Source organism: Caretta caretta, chromosome 28 (assembly GCF_965140235.1).
Source record: "Caretta caretta isolate rCarCar2 chromosome 28, rCarCar1.hap1, whole genome shotgun sequence".
In the NCBI taxonomy this organism is placed as follows: domain Eukaryota; kingdom Metazoa; phylum Chordata; order Testudines; family Cheloniidae; genus Caretta; species Caretta caretta.
The window spans coordinates 7393767-7406286 of record NC_134233.1 but is presented as its reverse complement, the minus strand read 5'-3'; the positions used below and the strand labels follow the sequence as shown (position 1 = coordinate 7406286).

The following is a 12520-nucleotide window of genomic DNA, read 5'->3' as shown; positions in this document are numbered from 1 at the left end:
ACTCTCCCAAGTTGCACCCACTAACTCTCTTCCCATTTGGGGTATTGCTCGGGGCAACAATTTCCCACCAAGATGAACCCGGCTGGCTGCCAGCTGTTCTGGTGCCACAGGGGCCTCTGGTGGGTTAAAGGCAGAACTACAGCATTTCTCGGGGCAGAACGTATCTTCTTCATGCAAAAGAAAAAAACAAGAAATTCTGCGCTGGACACAAATTCTGCGCGTACACAGTGCTGCAGAATTCCCACATGAGTAACTCACACCCTGCACAAACATAGCCTGCTCACTCCCATCTCTTCTCCCTGTGTCTCTGAGTCCCAGAGCTGCTGCTGTCATTAATGCACACAGGCTTTCACTCCCATTAGTGCTGGCAAGACCCAGTCCAGTGACAGGACTGAACCCTTATTTTCCAATCACATGGGACAGTCTCAGCTGAGGGGGAGGAGAGAGTGGGAGGGGGTACAACGGGAAAAGAGTTGTAGCCATGTAGGTCCCAGGATATCAAAGAGAGGGATTTTTAATTGGTCCTAAAAATTCCCTCACCCACCTTGTCTCTCCAAGAGATCTGAAAGTGGCAGGAGAAAAACAAGAAGACAGAGCTCAGGACTCTAAACCAAACATTTTCAAGCCCCTGGAAGAAACTACATTTCCCTTCTGCCCCTGGGTATGCTTGTGTCCTGTATGAGGGACCACCCCACTCCTCTCACAGCAGCAAGGGGAGACTGCAGCCAGCCCAGATGGTCCTTCCCCATCCTGGAATGTGTGTTGTGAGGAAGTGTGTGTGTGGTGGGTACACAGGCTGGGTCCTCAAACTGCTAGATCCTTCTACAGTCTGGAAAGCCAGGACAACTCCAGCACAGCAGGGCTGTCAGCAGGGGTAGCAGTTGTGGGGCTGGGCTTCTGCTCCGTCTAGGTCCCATGGCAGATGGCTCTGGTAGCATCAAGTGGGTCCATCACTACAGGGGAAGGTTGGGGTAGTGTCCGAGATCGGGGTGAGGATTGTAGAGGGGGTCCATGCCTAGGAATGGGGGATGGAATTCACCTCCCCACCCCGCTGCAGAGCCCAGCAACCAGGGATTTATCCAGTGAAGTGGATGACACTGAGCCAGCCACTGAAAGATCCTTGTGCCTTAGGTTCCACACCGGCCAAAGCAGTTTACTAGCACTCCCTCCTCAGACTGCCGGGGACAGCCAGGGATAATTAGTGGGTTATGGGAATTGTAAAATGACAATTCATTAAGAACTAGGATATGAGTGCGTGTTATTAAATCCCCAGACACCCACCAATCCCCGCACTTCTTCCAATGAGCTGTAAATAGCGAAGAGATTCTGCTACTGATCCTGCAGTGAGTTTCTGCCTCTCCCCACTTTCTAGAGCAGCACTTTTAAGAACAGGCCAGGGAAACCTGTAAATACCTTGAACCAAGTTCCAGAAGCCGCTGAGCATGGACAAGTCGGTATAACCTAATCTGGAACTTTATATAGTAAAATGCCTTATTTGTAGCCCTATGGCGATTGCTGAGTGTCACTACAGGGCAGAATTAAGCTTGGGTGCCTTAGGTGTGAATTTCCATCCCCTAGCATATTCTGATTGCTGTTAAGTGGGTTTGGGAAAATTCAGTTTGTCTATTTCTTTTTTCAGTTTCAAGAGATGATATCAATATTTATTTTAAGTCCTTTTTTTAATGTTTACAATTTCATTGTTCAGAGCGGTGGGAAGTTATGGGGATGGTCAGACAATTATTTCATTACAGTAAATGTTGAGATTCCAAAAGCCAAATCATAACATTGTACAAAACAAATTGTCAATGTCACATGCAAAATATACAGTGTAAATATCCTTATAGCAAACTTGACGCTCTCCAGAGGCATTTCTGTATTTTACCTATATAAATATACTTTCATCTCTGTGTGTACAGTGAAATCAACATTTACTGCAATTTATTCATAAAAATCCAATCCTTTCAAACATAATTTTAAGTAATGAAGTACTTGAATTCTTTCACTTCCTGGACTGTAATGCTTGCTTTGAGGATAATTACACCCTCCCTGTGATGTATTTGACTCTCAGTACCATAACCCCATCGTGAAGTAGCTCCTGTCTGGGAGCTCTGCTGAGGCCAGCGACATTATGATCAGAAGGTGACACTCTGATGCATGAGCAGAGACACATGGGGGAGGGTGGAGGATGAGGTAACATGGAGGCCAGCAGGGTTGAACATGGCCCTACAGAGCGTGGGGAGCAAACTCCCTCTCAGCCTCTTCTCTCCCCCACCTCCCAGAGTCAGTAACTCTGATAAATCGTTCCCTGAAATCTAAATAGCCCCAGGATGTGAGACAGTGATTAGCGCACGCACATGCCTTAGGGGCTGTAAGTCAGTAACTGTCAGTAACTCAGCACCACCCCCTGCCTGGGTGAGGGGGATGAAGAACTGTAGTAGAAATGGATTAGGCTGGGAGTGAGCACAGCTGATGTGGGACTGGGAACGAAGTTGACCAAGAGGCCAGAACTCATGGGGGGGTTGGGACTAGAAGTCAACAGGACTGGGTAGAGGCACTTCTGTGTAATTTCCCCGTTTACTATCCTGCCATGTATTTAATTTAGAAACTTTTCATTCACATTTAAACACATTGGAACTAAGCTTTGTTGATGCATTTTCATTTACAGTGGTACAGTTTTAATTAGGTGCTTAATCAGATGCTTATGAACACCAGAGATTCTCAAACTGGGGGTCAGGAAGTTATTACATGGGGGGGGGGGGGGGATTGCAAGCTGTCAGCCTCCACCCCAAACCTCACTTTGCCTCCAGCATTTATAATGGTGTCAAATATATAAAGAAGTGTTTTTAATTTACGCAGGGGGGTCGCCCTCTGAGGCTTGCTGTGTGAAAGGGGTCACCAGAATGAGTTTGAGAACCACTAAGACACAAAGCAGTCAATAATTGGTGTGCTTTCATTAATGAACTTCAGAGTAACAGCCGTGTTAGTCTGTATTCGCAAAAAAAGAAAAGGAGGACTTGTGGCACCTTAGAGACTAACCAATTTATTTGAGCATAAGCTTTCGTGAGCTACAGCCCACTTCATCAGATGCATACTGTGGAAAATACAGAAGATGTTTTTATACACACAGACCATGAAAAAATGGGTGTTTATCACTACAAAAGGTTTTCTCCCCCCCCACCCTACTCTCCTGCTGGTAATAGCTTATCTAAAGTGATCACTCTCCTTACAATGTGTATGATAATCAAGGTGGGCCATTTCCAGCACAAATCCAGGGTTTAACAAGAACATCTGAGGAACAGTGTGTGTGTGTGTGTGGGGGGGGGGATAAACAAAGGGAAATAGGTTACTTTTTATAATGACTCAACCATTCCCGGTCTCTATTCAAGCCTAAGTTAATTGTATCCAATTTGCAAATTAATTCCAATTCAGCAGTCTCTCTTTGGAGTCTGTTTTCGAAGTTTTTTTGTTGAAGGATAGTCACTTTGAGATCAGAAATCGAGTGACCAGAGAGATTGAAGTGTTCTCCGACTGGTTTATGAATAATTCTTGACATCTGATTTGTGTCCATTTATTCTTTTATGTCGAAACTGTCCAGTTTGCCCAATGTACATGGCAGAGGGGCATTGCTGGCACATGATGGCATATATCACATTGGTGGATGTGCAGGTGAAGGAGCCTCTGATAGTGTGGCTGATGTGATTAGGCCCTGTGATGGTGTCCCGAGTAGATATGTGGGCACAGCTGGCAATGTCCCAAATACAAAATCCCAGATACACCTCCAACACCGCATCCCTTCCCCCACCTCCACACTGTCTATCACCCCCTTCCCCCATCTCCACATGGCCTTTCTCAGCCTATTGCGAACAGCTCCTTCCAGCCTTCAGCACTATAAATAAAGAAAACATGGTGTTACAAAACGTAGCTCCTGCCAGAGAAACCCGATCTCCTTCTGTGAGAAGGTAACTAATTTTTTGGACAAAGGAAATGCAGTAGCTCTCATCTACCTGGATGTCAGGAATTTCCACAGGGGAAACTATTCGTTAAACTAGAGAAGATGGGGATTAATACGAGAACTGAAAGGTCGACAAGGAATTGGTTACCTGTTTTGAGATCAGGAAGGTGCCGCTTTTTAATTAAGTAATTCACAATTTGTTCTGGGAATCCCAGTGATGTGAGAGACCAAAAGCATCAGATTAAAAGGGGGTCATACTGAACAGTGTGTTGTCAGGCTGGAGGGAGGTTACTAGTGGAATTCCTCAGAGATCAGTCCTGGGACCAATCTTATTCAACATTTGTATTAGTGACCTTGGCACAAAAAGTGGGAGTGTGACACAAAGCTGGGAGGGACTGCCAATATGGAGGAGGACAGGAATATCTGCATGACCTTGAAAGCTGGAGTAATAGAAATGGGATGAAAATTAATAGTGCAATAATTTTTGCAATAAGTACTGTAATACAAGGCACCAATGAGACCTCATCTGGAATACTGTGAGCAATGCTGCTCACCCATGTTTTAGAAGAATGAACTCAAAGTGGAACAGGTGCAGAGAAGGGCTACTAGGATGATCCGAGGAATGGAAAAATCTGCCTTATGAGAGGCATCTCAAAGAGCTTGGCTTCTTTAGCCTAACCAAAAGAGATATGGGGAGATATGATTGCTCTCTATAAATACATCAGAAGGATAAATACCAGGGAAGGAGAGGAGTTATTTAGGTTAAGCACCAATTTTGGCACTAGAAAAAATGGATATTGGTCATCAATAAGTTTTGGCTTGAAATTAGGCAAAGGTTTCTAACCATCAGAGTGAAGTTTTGGAACAGCCTCCCAAGGGAAGCAGTGGGAGCAAAAAGCCTAACTGGCTTCAAGACTGAGCTTGATAACTTTCTGGAGGGATTGGTACGATGGGACTGCCTACAATGGCAGGTAGCCTATCTCCAACAGCCGGTGATGGGATACTAGATGGGCAGGGCTCCGAGTTACTACAGAGAATTCTTTCCCAGGTGTCTGGCTGCTGGGTCTTGCCCACATGTTCAGGGTCTAACTGATTGCCATATTTGGGATGGGAAGGAATTTTGCCCAGTCTCAGATTGGCAGAGACCCTGGGGTTGGGTTTTTTTTTTTTTTTTGCCTTCCTCTGCAGCTTGGGGCACGGCATGGGTCATTTGCAGGTTTAAACTAGTGTAAATGGTGGATTTTTTTGTAACTTGAAGCCAAGTTACAAAATAATGATTTGAGGACTTCATTAACTCAGCCCGAGGTTAGGAGTCTATTACAGGAGTGGGTGAGTGAGGTTCTGTGGCTTGCGATGTGCAAGACATCAGACTAGACGATCATGATTGGTCCCTTCTGGCCTTAAAGTCTGTGAGCCTATAAACTATGCTTTGCGTTGCAGAGACAGTAATGGAGACCAGGGCCCCATCGAGCTGTGCATGGCAGATAACCTGATTGAGATCAGCACCCCCATTGTCCTGGGCGCTACACATACAGAGAGGGATAGTCCTTGCACCAAAGAGATCATAATCCAAGCAGACAATAGGTAGGAGGAAGACAGAGAGGGGATGTGACTTCCCCAAGGTCAACAAGCAGGTCAGTGACAGAGCCAGGAACAGACCCCAGTAACTCTAGAGCCCAGTCACCTGCAGCTTGGAAAGGTCCCCAGACCCCATTGTTTTAGGCTGCAGGAAGAGGTGGTTTGTCCATGGATGCACGGGCTGTCTTGGCAGGGCAGCTCAGCTGCAGTCACTGCACGCAGCTGGTGGGGGATGTGTCATGGGTCAGGAGAAGTCAGTGTCCAGTCCTGTGGGGCTGTGCTCCTGGCTCATACCTCCAACACTCACGGCTGCCCCTCTGTTACCAGCTGCACTGTTCAGCCAGCCCCTGGCCTCAGTGAGGTCACTATTCCCCCCACCGCCACAAGGCTTCAAACTGGGACATGGTGCACCAGTGCCAATCAGAGTGCACTCGTGTAAATTCTGTCTACACTACGGGTTTTCACCAGTGCCTAAAACACCAGTGTGGCAGAGACCTTCAGTACCCACAACAGCAGTACGGCGGCACTAGAACTGGGATCTATTTCTAGCTCTCTCACGGACAGCCTGGGTGACCTTGGACACGTCAATGTTTCTCCTCCCAACTTTAGTCTATTCACCCAGCTGCCCACTCCCTGGGGTCTCCTCTCTCTCCAGAGCTGCTCACCACTAAAATCTGTGTGGGTGTCACCAGAGCTAAGGTAGTTGAGCTCTGAAACAGGCTCACAAGGGTGGCTGTGGAGGTTGTTAAGAACAGGGAGGAGAAACCTGTGTCAAGGATGATCTACACATACTTGGCCCTGTCTTGGCAGAGAGAGCTGGACTTGATGACATCTTGAGGTCCTGTCCAGCCCTACATTTCTATGATGCTATGCAATATATATGTACAAAACCACAACATACAGAAAAATCCCCACCACAACATAATGTCAGGCAATTCAGCTCCCCCCGCTCCTCCCCCCAAAAACCCATACACTCCACAACATCAAATGACCAAATACAAAGGAGATCAAAGCAACACAATGCAAACTAATACAACCTAGGACAAAAGTACACTCCACAAAAGAACTCAGCTCAAACCAACACAACACAGGCACAAACCAACCTGAGGGAAAACAATGTACCATAAAACTATGCAACACAGCATGGTGTGATAACAGTTCCAAATGGCACAAAGCAAAACAGCTCAGGGTAGAACACGGCACAGCACAAAACAGAATTAGTTCAACGTAGGCATTGAGAGGTCGTCTACTCAAGCCTCGTGTAATGAGACAGCACCAAGTATCCCTAGACATTCCCAGACTGGTGTACCTCTAACCTGCCTTCAATATACTTCTATGATGGTGCGATCTCTGATCGTTACAGTTCATCAACTCAGCAGGCAGGCATGGGCAGCAATTCACTTGTCCTGTTGCCTTGACTGAGAAAGGTTTCTGATCAAAGGGAGCATAGATTCCAGCAAGTTCGTGGGGTAATATCTCATTGGAGATGAAAGGGCTTGTTCAGAAAGAGGTTTTGACATCTGCAGGGTAAGGATGAGCCAAATGGGTTTGTCTCCATGCAGGTATATTTTAGTCTCTGGGGGCTAGGTAGAAAGGAGAGAGAAGTATTTGGGATTTCCTATTTACCTTCCTCAGGGTGATCTATGCTCACCTGAAATTTTTTATGGCAGAAGCAGTTCCTATCAAAGGTAAATGATGCAGTGCTAAGAGTAATTCAGGGAATCCCAGCAGCAGATAAGACAAATTTGTGAACTGCTACGACACTTTATGCAGCCAGACACACTGATAAGGGATTCTTTGTTTTAAAAAAAAAAAAAAAAAAAAAAAGCCTCTCTGCCCCCCCCACCCCCCCCTATTTTTACAAACACTCGTGTCTCAGTCCACCAGGGTAACTGTGACCCGCTCTGTCCCTGCCTGTGCCGGGGTTTTGCCCTCTGGCACCATCTGGCAGCGCCTTTCCTCTGGGCTTAACCCCGGCTCCTTTCCCCCGATCCCTGATTTTGCCCCTCAGCCCCTATCCTAACCCTGCCTCCAGCTGCTTGACACCCCCACCCCCCCCAGGCAATTTCCACCCCCTGCTCAGACCCTGGCCAACCCCCTTTGCCCCATTTTAACCCCTGTAAAAAGCAGTCCGTGCAATCCGATGCCAAGTAAGGGCAGGGTGAAGGGCAGTGGCTTCAGCAGATGTTACTGAACATGCTCAGTCAGTTCATGTGGGCATGCTCAGTACATCCTAAGTAGCAAATTAAGACAGAGAGCAGTTTTACACACTACACCTCCTCGGGCACCAGTCCAAGGTCTGGCATCCTCCCACGGTCCTACAGCCTGGCTCCAGCCCAGGCCCAGACATCTACACTGCAATTAAACAGCCCCTTCGCCCGAGTCCTGTGAGCCTGAGTCAGCTGGCACGGGCCAGCTGTGGGTTTTTAATGGCAGGGTGGACATACCCTTGGTGTGTGCAGCACCTGTCACAATGGGGACCCTGATCTTGGTCAGGGTTTGTGCAGGGCCCTGTACAACAGAGGACCTGATCTCAGATGGGGGTTTATGTAGCGCCTGGCAAAAGAGAGCTAAGTTCCCTCTAAGCTGTGTGGCCGCGGAGCAGCTTATCAAGGGCTGTGCAGTGCTCAGGGCTGCAGCAAGGAGAGATGTCTCTCCCCCAGCCCCAGACCTGCCATGGCAGGGAAAGACACTCTTCCCCAGCCCCATAGCTGCTGCAGCCGGGGATAGGTGCCTCTCCCCAGCCCTGGATCTGCCGGAGCAGGGAGAAATGCTCTCCCCCAGTCCCGTAGCTGCCAGGGAGAGGCACCTCTTGCCCAGCTGCAGCCCAAGAGCTGCTGCGGAAAGGGAGAAGCACCTTTCCCCCCCAACCCAGATGCTGCTGCAGGGAGAGAGTGCGGGGGGGGGGGTGGGGGGGTGTCTGCACTCCCAGCCGGAGTCCTCACACCCCCTCCCGCCACATCCCAACCCTCGACCCCAGCCCTTCGTCCCCTCCCACACTCTGAAACCCTCCGCCCTACTCCCGTCACACATCTCCGCCATATTGAGACGCATAACAAAATTCATTCTACACATGCATGGGAAAAATGAGAGGGAACATCGAAAGAGGGTCTGTGATGTCAGTCGGGGTCTCTGCAGTGTGTGGCACAACGGGGACCCTGTTCTTGGACCCTGCAGCACCAGGCAGAAGGAGTGCCCCAAACTTGGTCAAGGTCTGTGCAGAACCCGGCACACTGGGGGCCCTGAGCTCAGTCCAGGTCAGAGCCATGTTTAGTACGATAGGAGCCATGACCTCAGTCACAGTTTGTGCCATATTTGTCACAATGCGGATCCAGCTCTTGGTCAGGGTCTGTGCAGAGCCTTCCACAATGGGGGGGCCTGATCTCTCTTGAGGTCTGTACCATCTCCAGCACATCAGGGGCCCAGATCTCTCTCTGAGTTTGTACAGGGAGGGATTGGGGTGGGGAGGAGAGATACAGAGCCTGATCTGAGGGAGAGGGTGGGATTCCAAGCATCCGACTGGGGAGGTCTGGGAGCGAAGGTAACCCTGCAACCTCCAACATGGAGAAAGAGTCAGGCAACAGGTTCCCTCCAAAAAAGTAGAAGAGTCTGCAATTAAAACCCATGAGGAGCACCTCCAAAACAGTGAGGATTTCTTTTTAAATCAGAGCTGGATAATAATACGGGAAGTGGTAACATCTGATGTTTGAAATCTGTGTTTTGTAACAAAAAGAAAAGGCTTCAAATATAGAGAACTTTAGCATCCTTATCACAAGTTAGAGGAAAGTGGGAAAAGTTTGAGGAATTTTCTAGCAGCAGTTGACACAAGGGAAAGAGGTAAAATTTGAATGGATTTCAGGTCAAGCTAGAGAGTAAAGGGCAAAATTCACAAGGGTTTTATAGCAATCAATATTGAAAGTTGAGGAAAGGGCAACACCTGAGAAGGTTTGATGTTCTCAGATAATTAGATGGGAAAATCTCCAGGGATAATAAACCAGTCAGACACCTGGAGAGAAAAGCGGGAAGATTTTCAAGAATTTGATATCAGTATTTCAGAACTGAGGAGAAGATGGGGCACAAACGAAATATTTGCCAATATAAGAGATGTTTCAGAGTAGCAGCCGTGTTAGTCTGTAATCGCAAAAGAAAAGGAGGACTTGTGGCACCTGAGAGACTTATGCTTATGCTCAAATAAATTTGTTAGTCTCTCAGGTGCCACAAGTCCTCCTTTTCTTTTGCAATATAAGAGAGAAGCAACAACATCTGGGGAGATTTTATGCCACTATTCAACAGTTCAAGAGAAAAGAGGGGAGAAATGAGGGGATTATACAGCGATATTCAATCAGCAACAGAGTGGGATGGATTCTTCTTGCCTCACACTCACATGGGCGGCAGGGAGCCCTGGGTGATGTGGCTTTCACAGGGGAAAGGAGTGGGGCTGGAGTCAGAAGGTCACTGGCAGTGGGGTCTGGGAATGTGACTAGCCGGTGGTGTCTTGGGGGGGTCGGGGGGCTGCTGGGTTGGGCAGGGTGGGGGCGGGGAAGTAGCTGGGACTGGGAAACCGAGGCCTGGGCCGTCTCCATGGGGGGGGGCACTTGCTCCTCCCTCCCCTTCCTGGGCCCCCCCCAGCCCAGCCCAGCGGTGTCCCTGTCCCGGGGCTCTGCCCCGCCTCTGCCCGTTTCAGAAATCACTCCGGGGAACGATTCCCCCTAAACCGGGACAAGTCACTGCAGGTAAAATGGGGGGGACACCCCCCCCCCAAGGCGGAGATTTGAACTGGCCACGGGCGAAGTGGGGAGGAAACGGGGTCCGGGGGGGGGGGGGCAGAGCCCGTCTCAGGGAGGTGGGGAAGGGGGGGGGGTCACCCGGGCTGCTGCCGGGAGCGAAAGGGGGCAGGGCGGGAGCGGGGGGGGCCCCAGGGGAGGGGGCAGCGGTAAATCCGAGGGGATCTCAGCCCCCCCCTTTCCCTCCCCGCCCCTCGGGGGGCCCCGGCTCTTCTCCCCCCCCCCCCGGCCATGTCCCGGCTGCGCCGACATTTTCCCTCCGCCCCTTTCCCCAGGTCCCCCCCCGCCCGGCCCCACGCAGGGACCCCGGGGGGCTGGTTCCCCCCCCCCCCGGACACTGGGGCAGCGTCACCGCCCGGCCCCGGGGCTCGCTCCGGTACCTGGAGGCTGCAGCTCCGCAGCGGGGCGGGCGGAGCCCGGGGCGGCTCCGTCGGGAGCGGGGCCCGGGCCGGGCCCGGGGGGGTGGATGAAGGTCTCCCCGGCACAGACCCTTCGGCCCAGCCCGGCCCCGCAGCAGCCGGTGAGCGGGTCACTTCCGCTCCCGGGAGAGTCAGGAACTACAACTCCCAGCCTGCCCCGGGGCGCGCTTCCGCCCTCTCCAGCCCAGGTAAGGGAGGGTTTCAGCAGGTGTTTGTGCGCATGCTCAGTGTGCGCCCAAGGAGGGTTTACAGCTGGGCCCAGAGCGGGGGTGGAGCACCTTGGGGGGGCCAGGAGAACAAAGCCCAGAGCCCGGGGGCGGGGCAGCTCCTGGGGGCGGGGCTCGGGCCCGGCCCGGGGGCGGGGCAGCTCCTGGGGGCGGGGCTCGGGCCCGGCCCGGGGGCGGGGCAGCTCCTGGGGGCGGGGCTCGGGCCCGGCCCGGGGGCGGGGCAGCTCCTGGGGGCGGGGCTCGGGCCCGGCTCGGGGGCGGGGCAGCTCCTGGGGGCGGGGCTCGGGCCCGGCTCGGGGGCGGGGCAGCTCCTGGGGGCGGGGCTCGGGCCCGGGCCAGACGCTGCTGCTGCCGCCGTGGGACCCGGGAGCCCGGGCTGGGCAGCGGCTGCTCCCCCCCCCCGCGGGGTCTGTGCTGGGGGGCCCGTCATTAACCCCTCCGTGCCCGGCCGGGGGGGGGGGGTTTCTCCAGCCGGGACCAGCCCCCCGGGCTCTGCCCGCCCCCGCCCGCAGCCGGAGCCCCCCGGTGAGTGAGAGACCCCGGGCGGGGGGGGGGGGGAAGCGACTCTCTGCCCCCGGGAACCGGGGAGAAGCCTCGGAGCTGCCTCAGCCCCAGCGGAGCCGCCGCCAGGATCTGCCCCCGGCCCCGCTGGGATGGGGGGGGGGCAGAGACTGGGGCCCGGCGGGGGGGTCCCCTGGGGGGCGGGGGGTGTCCGGCGGGGGGGGGTTGAACTGTCTCTGTGCAGCCAGGAAATTCCCGGGGGGGAAGTGGGGGGGCGGGGGAAGGGGGGGAGTTAATTGGATCCTGTCCCTGTTTGTGCCCCTCGCCTCTCAGCCCCCATACAAATTCCCTCCGGCTCGTCCCCTTTTCTCTCTCAGCATCTCCCACGTGGCTGCAAACTCCGGGGCGATTCCCCCCCTTTCCCCTCAAATGATCCGCTCTCTCGTCTCTCCTCATCCCCCCCCCCCCCCCCGTCTCTCCCTAATTCTCAAATGTCCGTTTAAAATCTCCTCCCATTTGGGGGGGGGGGGGTTCCCCCACCCATTTTATCTGCAGTGATTTGTCCTTGTTTAGGTGGGAAATTGTTGCCCGGAGTCATTCCCCAAAACATGGCTGCCCCTGGAGTGGGGATGGGCAGGGAAGGGAGGAGCACGTGTCCCCCATGGGGACTGCCCCAGACCCCGGTTTCCCAATCCTAGTTGCTGCCCCCTAACTGCAAACAGTTGCCCCCAGCCATCAGTTGCTAGTCACCTGCCCATCCCCCACTGCTGGCCCCTCACCTCACCCAGGGAGCCCTCCAGCTCCCCCTCCCTTGCCCTCTTAAATGAGCTCTTCAAAGGGCTCCCTGCTGCCCATGTGAACGGTGGCAGTGGGGGGACCATCACTTTCTGTTTATGTATTGGACACTTATATAAAATCTACTCAAACAGTCCCTCTTTCCCACTAGTTCTTTAATAGCAAAATAAAATCCCCTCCGATCTTGGTGTTTTTCTCATGTTATTAATTGCATAGTTTGTGACACATATTCTCTGCAAATATACCCTAAACATTTGGCCCACT

General features: G+C 52.4%; 1 protein-coding gene and 1 long non-coding RNA gene across 7 annotated transcripts in view; one reads left to right on the top strand and one right to left on the bottom strand.

The window, feature by feature from the left end:
- Positions 1-11009, bottom strand: part of LOC125629206 (uncharacterized) — a 39836-nt gene extending 28827 nt beyond the window's left edge. For 3 of the 5 annotated variants that reach the window (XM_048834583.2, XM_048834584.2, XM_048834585.2), the window contains exon 1: positions 10695-11009. The gene's annotated coding sequence lies outside the window, so the exon portion shown is untranslated. The remainder of the gene's footprint in view (positions 1-10694) is intronic. The other 2 variants (XM_075124114.1, XM_075124115.1) reach the window with 2 other exon arrangements.
- Positions 11010-11285: 276 nt separating this feature from the next.
- The window catches only part of LOC125629224 (uncharacterized), a 32857-nt gene continuing 31622 nt past the window's right edge, over positions 11286-12520 (top strand). For both annotated transcript variants that reach the window (XR_012666336.1, XR_012666337.1), the window contains exon 1: positions 11286-11485. This is a non-coding gene — a long non-coding RNA (uncharacterized LOC125629224). The remainder of the gene's footprint in view (positions 11486-12520) is intronic.